Below are 19,340 nucleotides of genomic sequence, written 5' to 3'. Positions count from 1 at the left end.
GTGGTTAATGAATGTTCTTAAATGTTTAAATGCAAATCTTGAATGCCTACTAAGACTTGCATATTTGTGTATAATGTTTTGACCCTGGATGCTTACAGATGGATAATCATTTTTAATATATATGCCGGAAACATCATAAGCATTCAAATTTTTTGTTGGTTCATACTATAACCATGGGGAATCAACTCATTTATTAACAGTAGAATATAGAGTGCCACAAGGATCTGTCCTTGGTCCTCTGCTATTTTCAATATACATGTTGCCCCTTGGTAATAATATTGAAAATACAGTATTAGTGTCCACTGCTATGCTGATGATAATGAACTATATATCTCAACAAGACCAGCTGAATCTCTAAATTATATAAGCTAACAGAGTGTGTTAAAAATGTAAAAGATTGGATGACCAATCATTTTCTCCTATTAAATTCAAATAAGACAGCTTGTAACTAGACAGATTTATTGTTACTTTCTCTACAGTCAAAAATCTGGGTGTAATATTAGACAGCAACTTGCCTTTTGAAAAACATTCAACCCCCCCCCCCCCAACTTGCCTTTTGAAAAACATTCAACCCCCCCCCCCCCCCCCCCCCCCAAAAAAAAAAAAAAAATCATGCATTTATGACCTCTAGACTGGACTATTGAAATGCACTTCTAGGTGGTTGTCCTGCTTCTTTAATAAACAAGCTACAGGTAGTCCCCCAATTAGTATTACCCCAATTCTACACTTTTTTCTGCACTAAGTTTCGTATCAGTTACAAATGATCATCACTTACCTATGGTTTAGCTCCTGCGTACCTAACTAGCCTTCTACCACGCTACAATCCAACACACTTCCTATGGTCACAAGAGAAGAGAAGAGATGATGCTGACCCTCAGACGATGCTAACCCTGAATCAACAAACAGAACTAACAAATATCGCTACAAGTGTGACTGCATCATATAATAATTGCTGTTCATAATGTTCATCGTCTGGTTGACTACGTCTTGTATAAATTTTTCAAAAAATTGCATATGCACACAAACTGAGTCACTACTGATAATCTACTACTAAATATTGTAGAAACTTAATTTTCTGTAAGGTTGCTTTGCAAGATTTGTATCGTATTATATTAATAAGTCAATTTATATTGTCACTCTTTTTTTAAGTTACATTATATGGAGATTTTTTCAGTGTCCAAAGTTTGTTTGTATTTTATGGGGCAAATTATAATCTATATAAAATGAAAACATTTATATGTGTGGAGATTTAATTTGTTTACATAAAGTTTGAGAACACGGGAATATATTCTATATAACATGTTTGTTTAAATATTTGAATGTTTTAAAATATATTTAAATTTATATAAATGTAATATATTTACATGTACAGAAATGTAATATGTTAACAAATATTAGAAATGAATATATGGACATATATTGCAAATTAATATATTTTACATAGTCTGATATCTAAATGTGTTAAGGAAATAAATATATGTAAATATTTCTGAAAAAAAAAAACATATTTACATATATTAATATATGTTAAAAAGTAATATATGTCCAAAATCTAATATTTAAATATATTTACATTTATTGTATAAAATATATTTTCTTCTATTGAATTTAAGACACATATACACACACACACACACAAACATACACATCTAAAATGTCGTAACAAGCTTTATTGAAAATTAAGACATGACAAATGACAATTAATTTTATCAAGGCCCTTCTCCATTATCATTATTACCATATTGGCCCCCTGCAGCCACACACCAGACCTGGCAGGGGCCCAAGCAATTACTGATGGCTTCACACGCGTCCCTCATCTGAACCCCAGGATGTGCACGTGAAGGAGCACCATGATTACACTATACACCATTATTCCTAAATTGTTTCATCATGTTTTTATATGTTGTCATTTTTGTAAAAAATAAAAATTAAATAATAATAACTAATAAAATCGAAAGATTATGTAGGCTATTTACTTTGGATGTTTTGGTGATCTTATTTTTCATTTACAGGCAATATTAAATGCACCCAATTTATTACAAGTCGGGTTTTTTCTCCCCAACTGTTCACAAACAAAATCTTTATGTGTCACACAAAACATTAAACACAATTCTCTATGCATAAAGTGTCTTGATCCCGACCCTGTAAATGTACATAGGAGCTCATGAAAGAAGAGCTTTAGGTTTGGAATAAGTGTGTATATGATATAACCAAAAATAATATATTATGGCTAAGGTGTTTGTAAAGAAAGGCAATAAATGTTTGCTTTTGAGATGTGTTTGTGATCTTATGAACGCAGTGCTTCATTTCGCAAGAGATGTGAGGTATTCTGCATTTTTGTGTGTGCAATTCTTGGATTTGAAGATTAGGGAAAAAAGGCAAAGTTTTGAAAATGTGTGAAAGCAGTTTAAAAAACTTTCTTTTTTTAATGGGAAAACACTAGAGTGCGCTGTTTTCCATTAATTTCAACCAACAAACAAGACATTAAAGATCATAAGCCCTACCATTTTACATAATTTGTAATGTCAGATACTCAGAAAATTCAGTATGTGTCATTAAGCAACAGCCTTTTCCTCGCGGAGGTGAACTCACACGGGACGAAGCCCACACCGCGGAGGCAGGCGCGTGACGTCACAGAGGATCAGCATCCGGGACACCGGGACTGAGTTCATGTGAATGCCTACACACTTCACCGACGGACTGCACAGGCGGAGAGCGACAGAGGTGAGTTTCGTCGGTGCATGATGTTCGCTTTCGCTTTTTTTTGTTCGTTCCTTGGAAGCAAGCGGAAATTGGATAATTGTTAGTTTTGACAACGAAAAATAGCCCAGATATAGCATTGTGAGGCAAAACACAGTAAGTCATCCTAGCACTAGTGTATTCTGTGCTGTGTTCATGTGAGTGTGAGCGAGTGCTTTTATGCCTCTGTTATGTCACACCACTGTGAACAGTTCCTGATGGTCAAGGCACCGCAAGCCATCAATGCATCTCATTTTTATTTTGTCTGATCAAGTGTTTATGGCCATTCATTTGGCCCTTACTTTTAGAAAACACATAATATTTCCTGCTCCCTCAGAGCTCATTTACCTTGCAAATGTTGTTGCTGTGCTTGTGTAAGGAATTCAAATGGTCAACCCAAAGCAAACTTTCACTTCCAGGCACTGTATTGAATTGTATGGTTTTAAAATTCTATTTTATTCTCCTGAATGTTCATAAAAGCCGAATGCATCCTTGGACGTTGTTTAGTAGGTCATCTTAACAGTAAATTGCTTCTGCTGTGTCACAAGAAGTTGTAAATGCCCTTTGCTCCTTGGGAACTTTTACGTGTTCTGCGTCCCTTTGGTTTGACTGTCACACATCCGTCATTGTGTATGGAACAGATCATATGGGAACGGCTAAAAGAAAGCAGATATGTTGTTATGCTCTGGTTGTCCATTATAATGAAAGAAATATGAGAAGGACGCACACAGACTGTGTGTGTGTGTGTATGAAACGGTCTGACCACAGTGACACACCTACAGGTGCGGCTACCAGAGAGTCGTGACTCACTTCACTTGCACTTTAAAGACATTTCTGTCATAAAAGCTCTCGAGGGATTGGCTTGGTAATGTACATGACAATGTTAATGTGTTTGGTCTTGGTACCGTGACTTGCTACTGCTAATGCATCCACAACATGCTGCTGTGAGCATGTTAATAAAAACTGCTGTAAATATAGCATACATGAAATACCCCACACCTCGCATACATGCATCACCTCGTAGCAGATCTATACAGGTGGAGCTGGGGAAGGTGGAGGGTTTCTGGAGCAAGCTGCAATGGTTACGGCAAGCACTAGTCTTATATTTGAATTAGAGCTGCATGATAAATCACGTGCCATATTTAATACGCATCTTGTCAGTAAATCTGGTTCTGCAATCAGCAGTAAATCTCCATCACGTGGGTGGTTTCACATGGTGCAGCATTTACTACACAGAGCCGTTGTTCACTGACAAGCTGCGCAAATCCATGTTCATATATGATCGTAGTTTTGCACAGCTTGTCAGTGAACAGAATCGGCTTTACTGACAAAATGCACATTAAAGTCCGCTTGAACCGGAAGTTGTTGTCGAATTTATTTCAGTTTATTGACGTATTTCCAGCTAATACAGAATGTTGAATAGAGGGCATGGTTTTATGTTTGCGCTCCTCCTCTCTGTCTCTCAGTCATAGCAATCTAACGGTTGGAGGGGTGTGTTTTAGGATATTCTGCCCAAGCAGTCAAACTGACGTCGTCAGAAAAGGTATGCCATTCCAGAGCGGAAGTAACTGTTCAGATTTAGATTTAATATTAAGAATACAATATCTTTTTTTCAGCCCTACTTTGAATGTTGAGCAGCAAGCTCATTGGCTACTGATACAGGAGAGAACCAATCACTGTGCCATGTGATGATGATGTCATTAGGTCAGATTGAGTTAGACCTATTGGACTGCGCCATCTAGAGTTTCAGGCCAGAACTCTGTATTTCTGTCAGTTTTTGCCTTAACTGAATCTGTAGGCCTGTAATCATCTTGGGAATTTCAACATATGAACTGTGCTGTGTTGGTTCTACATATTTGAAGGACTAATAAAGTAAAAAGCCCATAGAAGCCGTGGTTTACAGTGAGTTTATAACTGCTTAGGGCCATTGTCCGTATCATGCATTCATTCGTGGACACTCTTCATACATCATTAACACAAAGTGCACCACTTGTCCAAGGATTATGGGACCTCTGCTACTATGATATTACCTTCTCCTCTGCACTATTGACATTCATTATTCATCTTTGACAGCATTCAAATTTATGCACTCTAGGTAGAAGATAACCATAGCAACTCCCCATTGGTGGCTGCTGTCCTACAGAGTGATGGGTTTGTTTTTTCGTTTCACTGCACTGGTTTCTTGTGTCCTACGCTAAAGAGTGGATGTGTTGCAAAACTTGTTAGCTGCCTACGTAGGCAGTATTTTAAGGCATTATAGATGTACAGCAGACATGTTTTGTCTCTCGGAGGACTTGTTTTGGGGTACAGATGTAAATTTACTTCCCTAACAACAATTTTTTTCTCAGGGTTGTGAGATACACCCTTGCAATTTTGACACTTTCTCATAATTCTAAATTTATCTCTCAGAAATGTGAGCTATAGACTCAAAATAGCAATTTATGAAGAGGGGAAACGATACTTATCTTACATTTGCGAGAATTGAGTCTGTCGTAAGTTTAGTGTGCCGTACAGACAGGGTTCCTCACGTAGAGTTGCTATCTAACTAGGTCACTTGTGAGCTTCCATGTCAGTTGATGACTACAGCCTGCTTAGGAAGCTTCTGAAACACAGCATTATTAGCTTTTGGAGTACAGCCACTGAAAAGCTGTGTGTTGTGCTAAGCAGCCCACCTCACTGTGAAATCACATAAAGGTGTAGGAAATATTAAATATGATCTGAAAGGAACTTAAAACTGACGTGGTCATGTCATTGTTAAGATAATTTGCATAATGAACGTTCATGTGTTCACAGCTTGGGGACTTTTACTGTATGATTAACTGGAACCGGTTGACCTTAGACAGAAATGACAGCAGTGTTTGTGTAGGTCTCGTCAGGCTTTTGTGTGTGTGTGTGTGTGGAGGAACAGACCGGTTGCATATGTGACCTTTCTGCTGGGAAACAGGTTTTGGTGCTTCAAACTCTTGATGATTAGAAGACTTTAATATTCTATAGTCTATGTAAAGAAATAAAATCATTAACCATTCTTTGTCAAAAAATATAGCACACTTGATTTAAGAATAGCTTGTCGGTCACGCGTGTATCTTGTGGTGTAGAAACCTCTGCCACTGATTAACTTTTTTACCAGTGCTGTCACACCATGGTCAGGTCTTTTATACTAGTCTTGAGAGTTTGACCTGTGATCGCATCGCGGTAAATAGTCAATCTTTAAGCCAGCGTGAAAATCACTGAATATTTCAACTCAGATTGAACTAATATGGACGCAGCTAGAAAGTTGAATAAAGTTGAGCATTGTGTTGTCTAATGAGCTCCACCTGTTCTGTTGTCATTGTGTCGGTTGCAGCTGACTCCACCTGGACCAGCCTTCATATGTGTGACACCCTACAGTGCATCACTGCATGTCTGATAATCAACCACTGAAGCTGTTCTGAGCTTAATGCAGTTACTGGAGAATTTGTATAATATAATGTCAATTCAAAGACACAAAACCCTATTTGTAAGTTCTATTATATTATATATTTTATTATATTATATAAATTTAAATAAATGCAAATAAATTAAATGTATTATTAATAATAATTATATATATATAAATATTAAATTATTTAATTTATGTAATTTATAAATGTATTATATCATATTATTTATTCTAAAGTTATAATATTATTCTAATATTCTAATATATCACAGAATTTTTTTTTGTTTTTTTTTTTCTTTACCATTCTTAAAAATATATAATATAATATAATATACAATATAATGTAATATATTTTCTTTCACGTTAGTTACTGAAAAACATGCAAACAATTATTTTCTTTACCGTTCTTAGCTGAAAAACTAAAATATGTAATATAATGTAATACATGTAATATAATACAATACAATATAATGTAATGTAATAATAATAAATCACAGAACTACACTTCTAAGAGCTATTATATTTTATAATATATATTATATTGTGCTGTCTATATTATATTGACATTAGATTTGAAGTGGATCCAAAAAGTCGATCAAAGTTGTTCTAAGACATTTAGGTTTTAGGTTTTAGGACAACTTTGATGAAAGGTTTTGATCCACTTCAAATATTGACTACTGTATATTAAAAGTCTTATACTGTATTATGTTTTACTATAAAATTCAGTTCAGATGTTAATAGAGTTACTGAAAAATAGGGGAAAATAGTTTTCTTTACTTTTTTTAGGAGAAAAACACAAAAATGTGTTATGTTTTGTTTAAAGTAAATTAGAAAACGCTTTGGTAACACTTTAGTTAAAACCATTATATATAATTAATTGAAAAATAGTTATTTCTTGTCCAATCGCATTAATAATTGTAAGTTAATACATTATAACACATCAATTAATTGTTACACTATACATTTTAAATAGGTTTTGACCGATATGTGTTTTTCAAGGCTGATGTGTATACCGATTATTACAGATCAAGTAGACCGATAACCGATATTTTGAACCGATATATATATATATATATATATATATAGAATAAGAATTAACAATAACAAAGGCTCTGACAAAAACTGCCTTCTCTAAGTGTTGATTGAGTGTAGTTCTCCCACATTACACGTCTGATTCTTGTCTTCCTCTGTGCATCCATCTGCAATAAGGGTAATATAAAGAGAGGGGTAAAAGCAGGCCACTGTATGTTTCATGATTAAGCCTATGAATACTGTGCTACAGCTAAACAGCTTGGGAAGATGTTAGTATTTGGCTTCAATAATTTACATGTCAGAAATATGTGTGTAATAGCATAACCTCTCATAATTCCTCATTAATTATTTTCTGATGGCTAAAACATTACCCACAATAGTTGAGGTGAGTATTCAACTCATCATCTATTGCACATTCATGGATTATCTTAAACATTTATATAATAACTGTTAAAGATTGTCTTTATAGTTATATTGTAGAAGTTGTTAAGAAGACTGCAACTATTTTTATGAAACTATTACACTAATAGCCTTTTTACAGGAACACTTAGTTCATTAGTCTATTAAACTGTCTCAGTTTTTGTCACTCTAATCTTGGCCTATGTGACACTAAATTTCTGTTAGTTTTAATTTACTGCACAGTGAAAATGAAGGCATAAATCAATTTAATATATCTTTTAATCAAATGAGCATCAAACTCTTATTAAAACGTAAGAAATAGCGTGTGAAAATAATAATAAAAATAATTGTGTGATTTATTTTAAACAAAAGTTATAAGAATTGCTGTAGTAGTCAAGGGTTAAAGCAAAAACAAAACAAAACAAAAAAACAAAACAAGCTAAAAATCTTTTGACTGAAGATCTTTCCTCAGCCAAACCCCATTCCAGAGCCATACCTGTGTCACACACCCAGTTTCAGAGCAGTGTTTTTCTTCTTTTAATTAGGAGCACTTGTCCTCTTAATAAAAAAATAATAATTAAATGGCACCTTCTGATCAATAATCAAAAATTCTGATCAAAATTTAGCCTACCTAACACGAGGTGACATTTGACTCCTTCAAGTGACTTACAGGTGTATTCTCTTTACCTTCGCAATGGCATCATTTTCATCTGTCAAATTAAAAAATAGTTTATTCTTTTAAAAATTATTTAAAACTATATAATAGGAAGTAGAATAAGACACTAGTTACAAATCATATGAAATTAGTATATATTTGGTATATATTTACATTTCATACATTTTTCCTAAGCGACTTGCAGTGCATTTAGGCTATAATTTTTTTTTTACCAAACAGTATTTGTAATATTAATACTGTCAACTAGTATTTTTTTTTTTACCAATATTACTTATAAAAAAATAATTTGTACTACAGAGGTGCCACAGAAGAACACAAAAGTTGCTTGTAAGTACATTTTCAGACGTTTAATGAGACAGAGTTGGCATGAGTGCAATTCAATTCATGTGGAGATTAATGTTTCAAATATAACATTTTGAATACAGAAATATTCAATTATTTAAATACCTGAAATTATACCTAAAAATGACACTGAAACCGCCAACAGGTGGCGGTAAGTCACTGATTTTATTACCGAATCAATATTTTGAATCATTCATTCAGTTGATTAGTTTAAATAGCTGATTCATTCAGGAATTTAGCAAGTGACTGTCTTTATGACTTTCATTCGTGAATGGAACACCGTGGTGTTTGCTTTTAGAGATGCATAGCGGCTGAGATGTTACTTTATTTGGAACTATTTTCATTGATGAAATAGAGCAAAATCAGGCAGTGTTATTAAATCAAGATCACATTTGCAAACACCTTTAATAATTAATAAATCTGTCACTTTCCTTATCGTGATCTGTGGGCGCACAGAAAATGGGAGCGCACGAGTGAGTTCTCGAGACTCAAAAGCATGTGCAAATGATATTTTCTGTCATCTGTTATCGTGTTATAAGTGTGGAACCTGTGGGAATGAGTGGAACTATTAGTAGTAGCTGCAATCCCACACCGAAATTCAACTCCTACTCTGTGTTCTCTGAAGATAACCCGACTGTGAATGATGCGAGCGCCATCACTGTGTTGTCAGTGAGAAGCTGCAGCCGTGGCGCGGAGGATTTTTGTGTGCCACAAAATGCACTACGTTTCTTTTCCCCTCATTTTTTTTCCAATCGACAGAAATCTTTGATGGCGACAGAAAACTTGAATCCCTGAGTAGTGTTATGTATATCATTCTGCACCACAATAATGTATTTCTGATCATTTCTTTAAGCTAACCCAGACTTATATTTTGACGGATTGCCATGAGAAACTTTTACGTTTCTGTAGCCAGTGTAAATGATATGACCATACTTTTACTCAAATGAAACTGACAGATGCTCATGAAGGGACTCTTAGAGGTAGTCTGAGCAGTTCAGGAGATGTTGTTTGTGTGTTTATGTCCTCATGTAGTTAGACAACAGAAGCTGAAATCACTTTTGTATGAGGAGAAAACAAAACAATTTACATGCACAGAGATACAGACAACTCAAAATTCATCAAAAGTTATTTTATCGGCAAATTGGTTTTGAAAATGACCAATACTGGTAATCATAAAAATGCTTAATATCGCCAACGATAATAAGCCAATAATCGGTCAACCACTAATTTTAAATTTGGTTGTAATTATGTACGACAGGATATAAGCTTTATGTATTAAAACACACATTATGAATCATTCTAATGCATTATATAGCCTTTGATAAACCCTTATAAAACATTATACATATAGGCTGTTTTTGTGTGGTGGATGATCTCATGAACGGTGACAGTGAGCTCTCAGTCTCTGCCAGCTTGCTCTCAACAATCCAGATCTGTGTGCTGTGAGGAAGAGTGGGCCTGCAGTCAAATAACTCCAACTCAAACTGTTTCAGAGCAGCAGTTTCTTTCATTTACATTTATGCATTTAGCAGACGCTTTTATCCAAAGCCACTTACAGTGCATTCAGGCTAACATTTTTTACTGATCATTCTTCCCTTGCTTTCCCTCTCAGGCCTTTAGACATGTTTTTATTTTTCATCTGAGTCAGTTTGTTTATCTGCTGTCAGATTATCATGTTCGAATCATGAATGGAGGAGTTATTAGTTGTTTTAGATATCCATCTTGGTTTAGGAGAGGATTTAAAAATTAAAAACCAATGGTTGAATTTATTGGTGACACATTGTAATAATGTTTAATTAACTAACCCTAACAAATTTTATGTTGTTTTTCATTTAAGCTGTATTCATAATATGTGCTTTACCGTGAATGTAAATTAACTTACAAATTAGGTCTGCACGATTAATTGAACGCGATCATCATGCACATCATGTCAAGTAAAGCCGGTTCTGTGATCAGTAGTAAATATCCATCACTTGCTTTGAGGGAGAGCAGTGTTTACTACAGCGAGCCCTAGTTCGGTATTCTCGCGTAGCAAACTACCACATCAAACAGCCAATCACATTTTGTTTAGTTTATTGTTACGTTTCAAGGCGTGGAAATGTCTCCACAATAACAGACCAGTGTGTAAAACTCTTACATATTTTAAAGATTAAAGATTCTATGCCACAAACTTTAAATATTTCCCATATTTTTGAAAATCCAGCGTTTGGTTGATTGTGATAAGCATTCATCATCACAGTAGTAAACACGATGGCTTTCTACTTTCGTGAGGGGGTTTGGTGCCACGTTATCTTTGTTTCCAGACAGAGTGTTAAAGAACGCGACACACACGTCTCACGGAAATCCTGTAGAATTCAGCCAGTCTAATGACGACTTCGACACTCCTGGGTGTTTCTACTTTTGGGTCCCATATGCATCATACGTATAGCCAACGGTCCGTGGTTGAGACTGAGCCTACTAGTTCACTGACAAGCTACACAGAAAAACTGCAGACGATATAATCATACAATTATGAAATCGAAGAAATTTCTTCTTCGGGGCGTATTTGGAGTTTTCACCCAAGAGCGCCCTCTGGCCTTTAGATGGAGATCACAGAACCGTGCTTCACTGAAAGATATGCGCGACAATCGCAGCTGCTGTCTAATCCTGATTTCAGTTTCATTTTTATTAATTGAATTAACCTATTACAAATATAAAAAATAAATAAACTAGTTCTCTCTTGTTGATTCAAGCAGCATTCTAAAAAAAGGTCCTGAACAATTGCTCCTTATATTTTTACATTTACATATGTAAATGTTACTTTTGCTTGATAACCAAATATCTCTTTCACATGTAGTTTACAAAGCATGAAGGAGTAGTAGTAGTAGTTTTTGGGGCAAAACATACAAATTTATTTATAAATGGTATATATCAGTTTAGAATGATTTCTGAAGGATCATGTGACACTGAAGATTGGAGTAAATTTGCAGAAAATTCATCTTTGCTTCACAGCAATCAATTACATGTTACAATGTATTCACAAAAAAAAGATTACAGTGTTTTAATAAATATTCTATCAAATATATGCAGCCTTTAACTCTCATTTTGCATTGTTGACACACTGTTTTCCTAATGAATGTTGTTCAGTTGCTTCGACGCAATGTATTTTGTTTAAAGAGCTATATACTGTAAATACAGATGACTTGACTTGAGCTTGCTGAGGAACCCTCTATAATGTGAGTAAATCACAGGCATATGTGAGGAAGTGTTCCTTCTAGGTGTTGCTGTCTGGCCGCCGTCTGTATGGCTGATAGGGCATTTCTGCTTAGTTGCTGGTGCATTTTGGGTGGTGACTAGAGTAAAGTGAAACTGCCAAAGATATTGATCTTGCATTTGTTTATATAAACCACCATATTTAAAATCAATGACAAGAATGTGCTGTGAATGGCCTCTAAATCATCTAAATACCATTACAACGGAGGCCACTGACTTATTCAAACCATCTGAGAGACTGAGACGTGTGGCTACACTTCTTCCTCTATTCCTGAGATCATGTTGCACCTCTCATCCTGAATCATTGACTCCCTAATCCATTCTAATAGAGTGACATAACCTGACTGATTGCAGCTTCCTCTAGTTGCAAACCAGTTTACATCAGCAAGGTTTATGATGCATGGAGAAAATTAGGCTTCAGAACTTCCTGTAGTGGGGTCCCTTGGCAGCAGACCGGGACAAAATGAATAAATCTCAAGCTGTAATATTACTAGTACATTTACCGTTACTGTAATGTTTTCTGTTAGCATGCAAAACAAGAATACATTCTGAAACAGATGACGCTTTTACTAAAGTCCATACTGTATAGTTTGGTTTGAAGTCGTCAACATCCTTGCCTGTGTGAACAGCACATTTTTGCATTTACCGGTAAAAACGATATTTTATGTTTACCAGCAATTTTACAGGAATTTACTGGAATTACTGTATGAAAGGTGCTAATGTCATTACAATATAGCATAATAGTGTTGACGATGCCATCACCCACCCCACCACCGTTTTTTTAAATGTACGATCACTTTTTTTATTTTAACTATCACTTTCGTTTCGTCATTAAATATTTTTGCGTCTTAGTGTGCACGGCATTTTTTGTAACTTTCCACGCAGCTCCGCATCTGAAGATGTACGAGTTCAGGGTGATTCTAGCAGAACATGTACGTCAGTGTCTGCATTTGTGTGAAAACATAAGCAGTCTGATGTGAAGTTCAAACTCCATCATGTGGTTTTGACGCTTTGACGGAAATCACTGCCTCGTTTTTTTTTTTGCATAGTTTGTCCAAGGATTTTTATTTGAAGTATGTTTTCTGTTTATTGTATAAAAATAGAATTCATATTCATTTAGATGTTGTTTATTCACTATTTTCTTAAAGTTGTCTTGTGTTTGATGCGAAATAAAGCCAATAGTTTAAGATTGTTTTAAACAGTTTGTACCTAAAGAAATTATTAATTCATCATCTCATTCATCACGCGAGAAGTCTTGTACTGGCAAATGACTTCTTCTCACCGGTGATTCCCGATGGTTTTAGAGGACAAGCGCACGAAGTCAGCAGAGGCTTGCGGAGCCAGCCGAAAGTATAAATCCTGCTAACTCTACACTAACTGCCCCCGCTCACCCCCGCCAATGTCATCATCCATGCCCATGTATCACTGTAGACATCATCCGATGCCAAATTTGTAGATATCACCCAAAACTACTGCATAATCATACAGCATAAGATAGTTTTGATTGACGTTTAGAAAAATTTTATAATCTATATAAAAATTCTGCCTTGCATGTTTGAAGGGGACCAGTTATGATTTTGACTGTCCCTGCTTCTACTTTAAGGAACCAAAGTTTTTGCATGAATAACTTATGTTTGTTATTACAGTTATTTATGAGAGAGCAAATTGTGACATTGTAAAATTTTCAAACATATATGAAGAGTTCAGATGTAAAAGCCTCTAAATGCTGTTTGAAAGTTTTGTCTAAAATTTATTTTTTCTTAGTTATTTCACTTTAAGGGCAATGAAAATAACGTATTCATTCATTGCCTATATAGACAGTGCCTAGCGAAATATTCATACCCCTTCATTTCACATTTTATGTTGCAGCCTTATGTTAAACTGCTTTAATTTTTTTTCCCCACATCTATCAAAAATCAATACACCATAATGACAAAGCAAAAACAGAACTGTCACAAATTTGTAAATTTATATACATATATAAAAAGAAGTACATTGCATAAGTATTCATACCCTTAACTGAGTACTTTAGCTGAAGCACCTTTACAGCCTCAAGCCTTTTGGGGTAAGACACAACAAGCTTTGCACATAAGAATTAGGCAATTATCTGCCATTATTCACCTCACTTGTTCACTTCTCAAGCTCTGTCAGGTTTGATGGGGGCAGATGCCCATTTTCAGGTTTCTCCTGAAATATTTGATTGGGTTCAAGCCCAGGCTGTGGCTGAGTCACTCAAGAACATTCACAGAGGTGTCTATAAGAATCCTGTTTCTCAGAGTCTGAGGGTCCTTTAGGTGCTTTTATGCAAGTTCCAAGTGTGTTCACTGAGGAGAGCATTGAGTTTGGCCACACCACCATAAAGCCCGGATCGGTTTGAGTGTTGCAGTGATGGTTGTCCTTCTGTAGGTTTCTCCCATCTGCATACAGTATATGATCATGGAGCTCGACTAGAGTGACCATCAAGCTCTTGGTCACAGTCTAGTCAAGGCCCTTCTCCATCAGTTGCTCAGTTTGGCCAGGGGGCCAGCTCTAGGAAGAGTCCTGGTTGTTTCAAACGTCTTCAATTATGGATAATGAAGGTTACATGATTCTGTGGACCTTCAGTGAAGCAGAATTGTCATATATATTAATGCTGGACAACGGTTTTTTTTTTTTTTTATCGCAATCAGTCGCATTGTTGTGCGATTGCGGGACCCAACACAGCAGGTGCGGGCAGGTAGAGACTCGTGTGTGTGGGATTTGGCAGAATAAGGGTTTACTCACAGTAGGCAAACTTTACCGTGCCTGAGCACATTTGACCCCTAAATCCCGGTTCGTTTGACTAGTGTGATGGATTGTACCTTAGCAACTCAAGTCTGATGATGAAAATGTTGAACTGGCTGATTGACAAGAAACCGATTCACAAGCACGACTGGAGCAGGACGTTTCTCAGTGGTAAGTGACAAGTGTTGACAAGTTTGTGGTAATTATGAGATGTGATCAAATATATGTACTCTCGCATCTAGAGCTGAAACAACGAATCGATTTAATCGATTAAAATCGATTATTAAAATAGTTGTCAACTAATTTAGTAATCGATTCGTCGCTAAATAAATTTTATTTGCCATAAGCGGCTCATTTCGTGCATATTTCAAATCTGCGGTGACCAAAGTGTGGCAGTAATGAGCCACCGGAGGTTTTACTCAGCCAGTACAGCAGGTGAAGTAGCGAATAGCCAATAGCTGGCCTCGTTTTGTGTCACGTGCTTCCCGAACAGCGTCTCTGCAGCATTCAGCGGGAAGTGGGAGTACTTTACTTTGAGCCTTCAGAATGAAGAGTAACCTGTAAACTCTGCACTACTGAACTGTTTAAGGGGCCGTTCACATATCGTGTCTTTTGCGTGCTCAAGTTCGTTATTTCCTATGTAGGCGCGCAGTATGCACTCTCATAATGGAAGCGACGCGGTCGCGACACGCACGCGGTGCGATGCGCCCGTTTTTCCAGGCGCGTCCACACCGCATCCATTTATCCTTTGCTGAAATTTCCGGGTCTTCATGGAGAGGGCACGTCATGGTTGCTTAGCAAAGGCAGACGCCTCAGGGGCGCTTTGGAAAGAAGGAGAAAGCGGCGCGACTAGCGTTTTACACGCGTTTTTAGAAACGTTTGTTTTTAAATGTTTGAGTATATTTAAAATGCACTTCTTTTCTAAGTATTCACTGCTCTTTTTCACACAGCAGGTTTTTTGTGTGTCCCAAATTTTTTTCTGGACAACCTTCTGATGGATTTTACTTTAAATTGTGAGTTCCATTCAGGTTTCATGCCATTGGCACTTTTTTTTTTCCGAAGGATTGTTTACAATTTCATAGCATAAGCTATAAAGCTTTTTCCCAGTAAATAATAAAATACAATGCACTGCAATTTTATTCTGTTTTATCCTTATACTTCGTGAAAATATGTTCTCAAAGATTCCTATGCTTTGTTTGGGATGTAAAACTACTTTAGGAGCTCTAAGGACTGCCATGGTGAAAACAATATTTGAAATCTCCTTGTGAATTTTGCTAGAGTATGGGTCAATGTTTTGATTGCAGAAGAGTTCGACAAAGGATTACTAACATAATAAAACAACTCCATGTATATTTTTGATGAGGATATGACAATGCAAAATGGTTAAAATCTCTTAAAAGTCTATGCTGAATGATAAAGACCCTTTATTAATAATTTCATTGGGGAAAAAATGGAAAAAACTAAAATATAAGTACATAAACCGATTAATCGATTAATCGTAAAAATAATCGACAGATTAATCGATTATCAAAATAATCGTTAGTTGCAGCCCTACTCGCATCGTATGATGTTAACCACACAGAAATTTAACTGGTTTGTGACCAGGCAAGTTAGAGACCTGGGTAGACATTATGCAAATATGTTACTTTGTGATGTAGAGCCATAACAGAATAAGATTAAAATTCCTGACGACTCGTTTCGACGACTGTGAGCAGATTCTTTTTTTTTTTTGACAGACAATAACTTTTATCTATCATGTACTGTTGGCTTCACAACTTTGCAGATAGTTTATGTTCACATACAGCTACATGACACAGTGCATGAAAGATAATATTTGAAAAGTCATAATGGGGCACTGTAATGCTTTGCGTGATAATAACGTTATCTTGCCCAGCCCTAATATATATAGGAGGAAGACTTCAACTCAACTAAACAGCTTTGAGATTAATTGTAACACTGAGTGCAAACCAAAACCGTGGCTTGAGTGGAGCAGAGCTCTGCATCCATGTTCAAACATCCTAGTGAAAGAAGCTGTTCCAGCGGCGAAGGGAGTATTCATGCTTGTTGCCATGCACACATTTAAGTATATCTCCATTGTATTATGTTTAGGTTTGTTTTCACTGGAATTACAGCTCAAGCAGATACCATTTATCAGTAGATAGTTGAGAAGACCTTCTTTACAGGTCATTTTTTTATAAAACTGCTTATTCAGACCTTCCTCGGATCTGCTGTGCTGCTTTGTGTGTGCTATATAGTTTGGATGTATACACACATTACGATGATGTTGTGAGTTGCTCCACAGACATTGTTGACAAAATAGCATACATTATTACAATGTGTAAATTAGGGGTGCACGATATATATCGGGCGATGATTATTGCGCATCTAATCAAGCTGATAATGAACGTGGTTTTGTGCAGCTTCTCAGTTAACAACGGCTCTGTGTAGTAACAGCTGCTCTATGTGAAATCACGCACCAGATGGTATTTACCACTGATTAGAGAACCAGCTTTACTGACGAGATGCGCATTAATGATCGGCCGATGTATCTCGTGCACCCCTAGTGTAAATTACAGAAAATAGACTCCACTCAGACAATGTCATGCTTTTTGTTTCTGTCCACGGTGTTCATTTTGATGAGTTTCTGTACCTCACAGTTCATGGTGGAGACGTGCTATCAATTTTAAGATATGCTTGGCTGTTTTTATTGATTTATAGGAGCCAAAATCTAGGTCAGTTTGATTAGGACTTTCATTTTGTAGCAACAGGATGAAATACATGTTCTTAGGACTGGGCGATATATCTAACAATATAATCATGCACATATAGTCAGTAAATCTTGTTCTGTGATTAGTGTTAAATCGCCATCACCTGCTTTCAAATGGAGCAGTATTTAATAGACAGAGCCATAGACCACTTACAAGCTACGCAATATTGGTTCACTATTGAAGGCAATTCTTCTGGGATAATGAACGCGATACTGCGTAGCTTGTCAGTGATCTACGGTTCTGTCTATTAAATACTGCTCCAATTATAAGCAGGTGATGGCGATTTAGCGGTAATGACAGAACCAAGGCGTTTCTCAATGTCAAGGATACTTCCTTGGCAGGACTGATCCTTCCAGTTCACTTCCTTCAGAGGCTAGGTGAGACTCCTCTTTCGCATTCGGAGAACACGTAAATGGAACAGGCTAGCAAATGCACGTAATTGCATCATTACGTCAGTGAAAAGGTCCATTTGAATGACGCTGTGAATGGTATCATTAAATTACTTTGGACAACTTAACTAGTTATTTATAAAATAAATGCCATGGACGCAACCAATTGTTAAATGACAGGTCCGGTTCAGTTAACCATTTGTATTTGTATAATTTACAATATCAATACGGTAGTAATTTGTACTGGCATTTAAATGTCAAACTTTACTTATATTTACTACAGTTATAACAAATGTTTGGTAACGTAAATAAAAACCGTTAACACTCCGACTCCGCTAACGTTTGACATTTTTGAATTTTTGAACTAGCAAAGATAGCAAAGCTGCACGCATAGGATTGTGGGTGATTTGAGAGCGCGAAGGATACACATATGAATCCTTTCCTGTGTATGGGATATTCTTCGAACGAAGGACTCAGTCCTTGGTTGAAATTCCGAGGATCCTCGACATTGGAACAGTCCTACGACGGATGTCAATGACGTAGCATCCTCGAAATACTGGCTTCCGAGGATCCTTCCTTGACATTGAGAAACACCTCCAGATTTACTGCCCAGCCCTACATGTTCTTATTAAAGATGCTTTAACGTATGTCAGGTTATCATTTTGTGTAATTTCTGGCAGTTGGTATATGCTTTTCAAAGTTATACCACGTGTAATGTCATCGACCCACATGTGGAATAGCAAGTACATTAAACAGTGTTTTTGTCGGTTTACTTGTTCATTCTTATAAGAAACATTCAGACAATGTTCTTTTTTTTTCTTTTTTTTTGTGAATAACTCAAAAATACTTTTAAAATACAATTCTGTGACATGACAGCTGATATGTTTAAAAAAAAAGCTATGTTAAAATAATTAAATTAGATATACAATCAAAATTGTGCATGACATAGTTGTGTGTGCATGTGTAGATGTCATATATATATATAGGTAAAAATTGGATAAAATCGTCTGCTAAATGCATAAATTAATTTATTTAATTTATATATATATATATATATATATATATAAAAAAATGTATATATACACAATGCGTTCACTTGCACTGCACTGTGAACTAAAGCGCATCTCATCGTAAATGAAACTCAGCGTAGGCCTATGCCTCATACATTAGCATTAAATATCTTTGCTGCATCCTTTCTAGAACAGACAATGGCTTTTTTTTTTGCGGCTCGCATCAGCAAAGCATTGCATCGCCATAGACCGCAAAACAATCAGTGGATGGCGGGCGGGTGCGGCTTTGAAATTTGCTCAAAAAACGTTGGCGCGGATGATGAGTTTTGTGACAGATCTCCTTAATAAACGGAGTTCTGAAATCTCTGCCCCTTTACCGATCAGAGTGGCGCTGATACGGAGTTAACCCGCTATCTCCAAGAACAACCAATTGACTCTACGGCAGATCCACTACCCCCCCCCCCCCCCGGCATATATATAGCAGGTAAAATAAGTATTGAACGAGCCACCATTTTTCCCAGTTAATATATTTCTAAAGGTGTTGTAGACAAA

General features: G+C 36.2%; 1 protein-coding gene across 5 annotated transcripts in view; it reads left to right on the top strand.

Moving 5' to 3' along the window:
- The first annotated feature begins 2,598 nt into the window (after positions 1–2,598).
- LOC127983896 (unconventional myosin-VI) overlaps positions 2,599–19,340 on the top strand; it is a 55,775-nt gene continuing 39,033 nt past the window's right edge. For 4 of the 5 annotated variants that reach the window (XM_052586281.1, XM_052586280.1, XM_052586278.1 and 1 more), the window contains exon 1: positions 2,599–2,724. The gene's annotated coding sequence lies outside the window, so the exon portion shown is untranslated. Of the gene's footprint in view, positions 2,857–19,340 lie in introns of all 5 variants that reach the window. The other variant, XM_052586279.1, reaches the window with a different exon arrangement.

This window comes from Carassius gibelio, chromosome B20, assembly GCF_023724105.1.
Source record: "Carassius gibelio isolate Cgi1373 ecotype wild population from Czech Republic chromosome B20, carGib1.2-hapl.c, whole genome shotgun sequence".
Lineage (NCBI taxonomy): Eukaryota > Metazoa > Chordata > Actinopteri > Cypriniformes > Cyprinidae > Carassius > Carassius gibelio.
The sequence above is the reverse complement of the archived record's forward strand: the minus strand, read 5'-3'. Positions and strand labels throughout refer to the sequence as shown.